General features: G+C 32.2%; 1 pseudogene; it reads right to left on the bottom strand.

The window, feature by feature from the left end:
* Window positions 1-2,882: 2,882 nt before the first annotated feature.
* On the bottom strand, window positions 2,883-6,996 carry LOC139494328 (uncharacterized; annotated as a pseudogene).
* Window positions 6,997-7,491: the final 495 nt, after the last annotated feature.

The raw sequence follows: 7,491 nt of genomic DNA, 5'->3' as shown, positions 1-7,491 counted from the left end.
CTGTTTATATCGTTGGATCGTAGGATGGTAACCGAGATGCATCTGCGGCTGTCTTAAGAGACAAAGCTGGGACTCTTCGTTTGTCATCTGACGCATCCATCTTTACTGCTGAAGCACAGACAATAGTTTTGGTTTTAAAATTTATTGCTACTTCAGACAAATCTAAGTTTATAATATGTTCTGATTCACTTTCATGATTACAAGTTATACAACATACTAAAATTATAAACCCGATAACTCTCAAGATTTTATCAGTAATAAGGAATTTAAAAATCTTCATAAAGAGATATTATTTTTATGGGTACCGAGCTATGTTGGAATCCATTTAAATACAATCGTAGACCAGGAAGCTAAAAATGCCCTGGACGACTCTGTCTAACTGAAATACCATATACCGATTTTAAAATTAATATTAGGGAATACGTTTTTAAAATGTTGAAAAACGAATGGAGTAAAAATGATGATAATAAATTACATGAAATTAAACATAATTTTGGTAAACCTTTCAATAATTTTAAGTGCAGAAAAGATCAGTGACGTCGTATAGGTCATACTAGAATAACACACTTTTAACATACAAATGTATCTTTAAAAAAAAATGAATATATATGATTTATTTAATAATGTTTCATTTACAAATATTGTTTCATTCTTAATTCTGACGATTTTGATTTGTAAATAATCAATTTGCTTTAGTCTAGAGTTTTAGTTTATTGAAGGACCTTTTGTCTGATTAATAAAATATGCTTTTAAAAAAATATTCGAATTAGGTTTTCGCCGCGAGATAGCCTTTTTGTGTTAATGCGGCGTAAAACAACCAACGATTAATCAATCAATCTCAAATGGAGGACGATACTCCAGTAGAAATTTTAGAGAACATTTATCGAAACATCATATCGCTCTGAAAAAGATAACTATTCGTTTTATATTTCTCTGAATGAACAAAATCTATTCGATTTGACACGTGTTCTTCGACCTTGCAATGATGGAAGAATATCACGCAACTCACAATCGGATAAATTACACAAGTCAATAGCACAAGACTGCTCAACCTTGTTTGCCTCCTTTATTTCGTATATATTTTTCCTGTGTTTTTCGTTACGTGTTACATAGATTTCTTTATCCCACCAGTCTGATTGTTTGTTATATTGTCTCTTAGAACGACCGATATTCTCTTGATCGGCATACTCTAAGCGTATTCGCACCTTTAAAGCTTCCATCGGACCATCCAACTTTGAAGACTTCCTTTGATGTATCATTTTAATGACATCATTGTTTTTTCTACACCTTGCTCAGAAAACGTTTTAAGACAACCATACATTGTAATAAAGCTTGGAATATGATATGCCAAAACACGTATATAGGGTGCAACATTGAAATGGGCAAATGTTCAAATACCTATTTCTGTTCTTACCTACACTTAAAAAGTCTCCATAATTTAATCTTTTCAAATATCTGTACACCAGTACAATTTACACTGTCGTCACTGTTTACAAACTAAAATACACTATGAAAATCTATCCATAACTTACAGTAAATACTGACACTAGAAAAAATGTTTCACTTTCTAATAGTTTCTGGCAAATATTTTAATCTTTTATCTCGTCGAGACCTGTCAAACTTGACTATTCTATTTCAGTGCTCCACTAAGGAGTCCATAAATGGAATGATACACCACAACTGTTTACAAGTGTAACAAATACATCTAAATTAGTGCTTTGTAAACCCCGTTTTCTTGCTTTATCATCTTTATCTTAGACAAAAAATACATTTCGCCATAATCTGTAATTCCTAACTTGAGATGCAACTCATTTGGCAAACAATGGTCAACTTCTAAATTTAGTCAGGATTTGTGTTTAACACCAAACTTGTTTTTATGTTGACAAGACAAAAACATATTTCTTCTGTTGACCTGAAAAACTCAGAAGAGTGATACAAATCAACTCGTTTGACAAATACCGGTCATTCTTGTGGACCTTACACCACGGAAAAGCAAAATCTCCTGTTGAGCCTCCCGAATCTAATAAAAATTGCAAACATGTCATGTCGCCACCTACAAACAGATCAATTTCAAAAGATTTTTATTTACTTTTAGAAACATAGTCTAATTGATTTAAGAGTGGTTTACATGTTTCTTTTAAGTTTACGTAGTTTTTCGTCACATTGAACAATTGAAAATGTTTTTAACTAGTTATTTGATAAATTTATAGACTCGTTAGTTTAAATTGAAACAGAAAAAAATACAAAATTTGAAATCCTGTTTACCCTTGCAATATCACTAGAAAATACATTTGAAATGTATCAGCAGTTTGATCTTTGCTTATTTGAAAGTTTAACATTCTTCCTTCTATTTCTGAATTTAAATGTATCAGAGCTCCTTGCTTGATACCTGGTAACCTTTAAATATGGTATATTTTATCTATGTCATCTCTTCACTGAACGTTCATGTATTTTCTTGGCATATTATCCACAAGTATGGACAGTTCATGAAGAGCATCACCAGAAATACGAAACTTATCTAGAAGTAAAAGTATCTGCTTTAAGGCTCTATCTGCAGTTTCAATCTTTTCATAACTATGTATACGCTCATTGTTTTCTCCAAGTTTAAATGAAACATTTAATCCAGATCCAGATTTACACTCTACTTTTTACAGATTAAAATCCCAAAGTTTCAGTAAACGATAGAGCTTTTTAAGCATAAGTTTCTTAAAGTTACCTATCAGCTTTTTTTCAGCTTTTGTCTTTTGTTTAAGGTAATTTTTTAGCACAATTTTCCTTTATGAACAAATTATCTTCATAGTTTGATAAACTTTTATTTCAGGCTTTTAACTATTCATTTTCTTATTTAACATTTATTCTCATCACTTATTTCTAAATTTTGCTCATTTTGTTCTTATTTGGGTCATTATATTTCTAACTTCGTACACTGTACGGTTGTTGTTGGCTCCAGTTTTGTGTCGTAAATGTCCAAAATGTAGAGGGTCCTGATTGAAATTGTGTGTGAGTACAAATGGAGCACTTTCATTCAGGAGGAATTCTGTACATTCTGTTATTGAGTTCACACTTATTTGCAACCCTTGCAATGTCTGGTAACTTAACTACATCCCAGCTTGTTGTGATTTGGTGAAATTACCTTGACGATTTCCCACAGAATCTTTCCATGTGCTCAAATAGTTCATGAAGTCTGTCTTCGGCCAGTGTAAGCCCTCATCTTGTAGGTTTCGGTATGGATCTAGATTTGGGTTCCTTTTATTGCGACCCTCAAATAGACTAGGGACATTCATACAATAAAAAATGTTCATGTTACCGATAAAATTAACTATCTTAAATGTGAGCTTCTAAATTAAAATTCATGTAGCTAAAAACTTTCATGTCAATATGGACTCGTGTCAACTTTGAACACGGATTATACAAATCCAATTCACAAAGTTCCTCGAACAATCTAACCAAATGTAACCTGGAAATATCTTTTTCTATCTTTCCAAAAAGGTCTTGTATTTTTGTTCGACTGTGAATTAATGAAGCAATTCCTGGTAGTTTTCAGTAGATGGGGAACACCAGACACGAAGTATAAATTTCTACTGGTATCGTGCGGATTAACAGTGTAGTACACCAGTTCATCATTTAATCTATGTAAATTAAAAAATCTTCTGTTTGATGAAGGACCGTCACATGTAAAGAAAAGTACTTTCAATTTAACAAAACTTTCCAATATTTGTACTGCTTTCCATATAATTGGATATAGGAAGTCTGCTGTAATGTTGGTCGTTGCAAAAGCAGCAAAGGGAAACTTAAGAGAAGTTGTCACACCTCTTACCATTAATACCAGCATAAACTTAGCAAATTTTGATGACGTATTGTTTGTTAACTTTTCAATTTCTGGAATTTGGTTGCCCACATAATCAATGTTTACATAGCCAATAAGTTCTACTGTATTCTTGTCATATACAAGGTCTTCTTAAACTTTGACTTCTGAAGAATGTCCCTTTCAACTGTTCTTTTCATCTTTGAAATTTCATTGTCAAGTTTCTTCTGTTGTTGCAGTTTAATGGTTAACATTTCCCTTGACATGTCTTTGTGTTTATACGTCGAATGCATACGATTTGTACCTTGGTTTTGTCTGTTGATCGAGACGTTGTTTTCTTAATTTCAAAGACTTTCTATACTTTGAGCATTCCTTACAACGGTTATGTTGCGCAAGCAAACAACAAGATGATGATTGTATTGTTGAATGGTAAGTAAATGCTCCAATAGATGCACAAAAGTCACCCTCTCTGATGACTGATACCTGCACCAACTACTGTCACATCTTGAAATTCTTTATCTGGATTTCTATACAAACATTGTATGTTGAAAGTTTATTCAGAAGCAATACTACATCTTTAGCATAGATGAAACTTGAGGGCATTCCTTCCCATATCTCGTGGGCAGCCGACACTGCGATCTGATGTATACTTATATTGACTTTAAAGTTTCTACAAATGTTAGAATTAATGACAGTTTTTCCAGAGTTGTTGTAAAATTAGAGGATCTGATTAACACTACGTGTAGAGTTCAATATATACGGTGCAGGTAAACTACATCTCAGTGCTTCATAAAGTATATCATATTTTTCTATTTCACATTGTCCTCGCACTGTTGTCAGTTGTAGATGGCAAATACTATGTCTATACACATCACTTAAAATTATTCCACTAACATTAGTACACATGTCAACCTCATTGCTGCATAATGTCTGACCATTGTTTTCTTTGTCAAAAGTGTTCAAAACTTCATCGAATGTTCATAATATGCACTTCAAGCTGTAGCTGTTTCACCATCTGAATAGTCGTTAGATTCAGGGAGGGCACTATGGCTGTGGTCTAAATAAGGGTACTCTGTATCTGAATTTACACTTGATTTATGTCGTTTATCTTTATAGCCTTTCCTTCTGTCGGCGATGGTTTTTTTTTGGCATTCTGAAATTATATGAGAAAATTATTAAAGACTTAGTTCACAGATTTCAATCAACATCATTGCATGACACGTTTTTTTTTCAAACGACCATAACTTGTATAAATCAGATATTCTGTAAATATGACACAATACATGTACATTGAATGTAAAACATTGCCATTTCAAAAATGTTCCTGGGCAACTCTCATTATGAAAGGACATGGTATCATAACAAGCATTCTGAGAGTATTACAGCATGGCAAAACATAGTCATATATGTAAACTATATAACATTAATATCAAATCAATATATTTAAGCATGACGAAAAAATGAGTGGAAAACTGATTATTTGAGTGAATTTCTACTCAAGGGACCATAAATCTGCACAAAAAAAACAATCAATTTGGGACTATAACTTGTCATGCGAAAACTATATACCAAATATCAGTTTCTTCAAGCATGATAAAAAAAAGTGTGGAAAACTGACTTGCAAGATGGACAGACAGAGTGCAAATTAAAGTCCCCTTCGAATTCGGCGGTGAGTAACAAAAAAAAAAATGTAAAGAGTGCATGAATTAAATTTGAACAATTCTCTTAGCTTCATGAAAAATCCTAGGCCTCCTAATTAGTCCAGAACGAAAAGTATATGTCCTTTAAAAGTATTAAAGGTTCTGTCTATGCATGCCATGTTAATTTTGTAATACTTTCCTCAGAAAAACCTAAGAACTTGAGAATCACAAATTCCATCATGTAAATGCCAAACCCTTATTTCTGTGACGGTTCCTAGCATAAGATAGTAATGGCCTGTCAGCTGAACATGTTCAGTCACAAACTACATTGTAAAACCTCAGACAGTAGAAGTAACACAATTATTTCAATTTTTTTTTTTTTTTAAACTGCTAGAAAGTTAAGCAAATGTATTATAGTTGATGCTATCAGTCTAATAAAAATCTTAATGCAGTAAAAGAGAAGTAGAGGAATTTCATTCATAATTTTACCTTTACTCGTGCAGGTCATATATGTCATTCAGTAAATTGACTTTTTTGGGTTTACTTCAATGTAATAATTAAATAATGGCCAACATATTATATAGCTAGCTACAATTATATTTTGTGTCAAAAAGCAGAGACAAACAATATTTAAATTAGTGTTATATGTCTTTGCAAAAAGATATTTCCTTCCTCAAACAAGAAAATGTATAAGTAAAGTTGCATAACAACTTGACAAGATATGTTGGGCTATTTTGCACTGTGATAAAAACAAATCCGAAATTTTAACACCAGGGGTTTACACTACCTTGTTTATGATTTTAATTATTAAACTAGAAAGGCTTCATCAATTTGTTAACAACAGGTGACATTTCTGCATGTCCAAGTGGTTTAATTACATGAGTTAATAACTAAATAAGAGGAAGGATCATACAGCTACTGATAAGCAAACATGTTTGATCTTTACTTCATGTACCTTACAGGATGTTTACTTATTAATAGGTGTCAAATTGTAAAGTTTTATTACCATGATCAAGAATTTTTAATTACCAGCATTGAGACCCGAATGGAGCTGAACAAAATGAACATTAGCATGTGTTTAATTTAATTATCATTGCGTTAATTTTCAAGTGAAAGAACATTATGCATTTTTTGTACATAAATCACGCCGTTAATAGTTTTCTTATTTAAATTGGTTTTAATTGTTCATTCGTCATTTCGCTGCCTTTTATACCAACTATGCAGAATAGGGTTTACTCATGGTTGAAGTCTGTATGGTGACTTATAGTTTCTTCTGTGTTATTTAGTCTCTTGTAGAGTGTCTCATTTACAATCATATCACATCCTCTCATTTAGTATTTTAATACAATGAAAATAAAAATGGAACCTAACATCCACATATTCCAACATCCTTATTTAACCCATGTCAGACATACTTAACCTGTCTAAGGAATAAAAATATTTCATTCCTGGTGATATTTTAATATATTCTAGAAAATCACTAGAACTGAATGCAAATTTACTGTTGTCTGCTGTATGGTCGGGTTGTTGTCTCATTGGCACATTCCCCATTTCCTTTCTCAATTTTATTAATAATGAATGTATTACTGTTACAGATTGATCGTCTCCAGACAGAGTTCAATGAAAAATACTTCACAAAAAGCCAAGTTGAGACTGAATTGAAGTCTAAGCTTGCTAATAAGGAGGAAGATATCCATAATCTAAACGCTGAAAATGAATCTGATTATGTCAATATTTTAAAATTTTAAAACAGTATGTGAAAATGTTCTTAAAGATTCATTTGATGAATAAATAGACATGGTGTAGTTTTGACCAGACAACAACTAAGAACACAACAATTTATTTATTGCTACCAAACAAACATTATGTATGTATGTGCCCGTCCCAAGTAAGGAGCCTGTTATTCTGAGGTTGTCGTTCATTTAGTTCATAAATTTTTCTTGTTTGAATTGTTTTACATTTGTCATTTCGGGGCCTTCAAGTTATAGCTGACTGCTGTATGGGCTTTTCCCATTATTGAAGACCATTCAGTGACCTATAGTGGTT

The sequence above is a fragment of the Mytilus edulis genome, chromosome 11 (genome assembly GCF_963676685.1).
Source record: "Mytilus edulis chromosome 11, xbMytEdul2.2, whole genome shotgun sequence".
NCBI lineage: Eukaryota > Metazoa > Mollusca > Bivalvia > Mytilida > Mytilidae > Mytilus > Mytilus edulis.
Note: the sequence above shows the minus strand (reverse complement) of the source record. Positions and strands in the feature narration are given on the sequence as shown.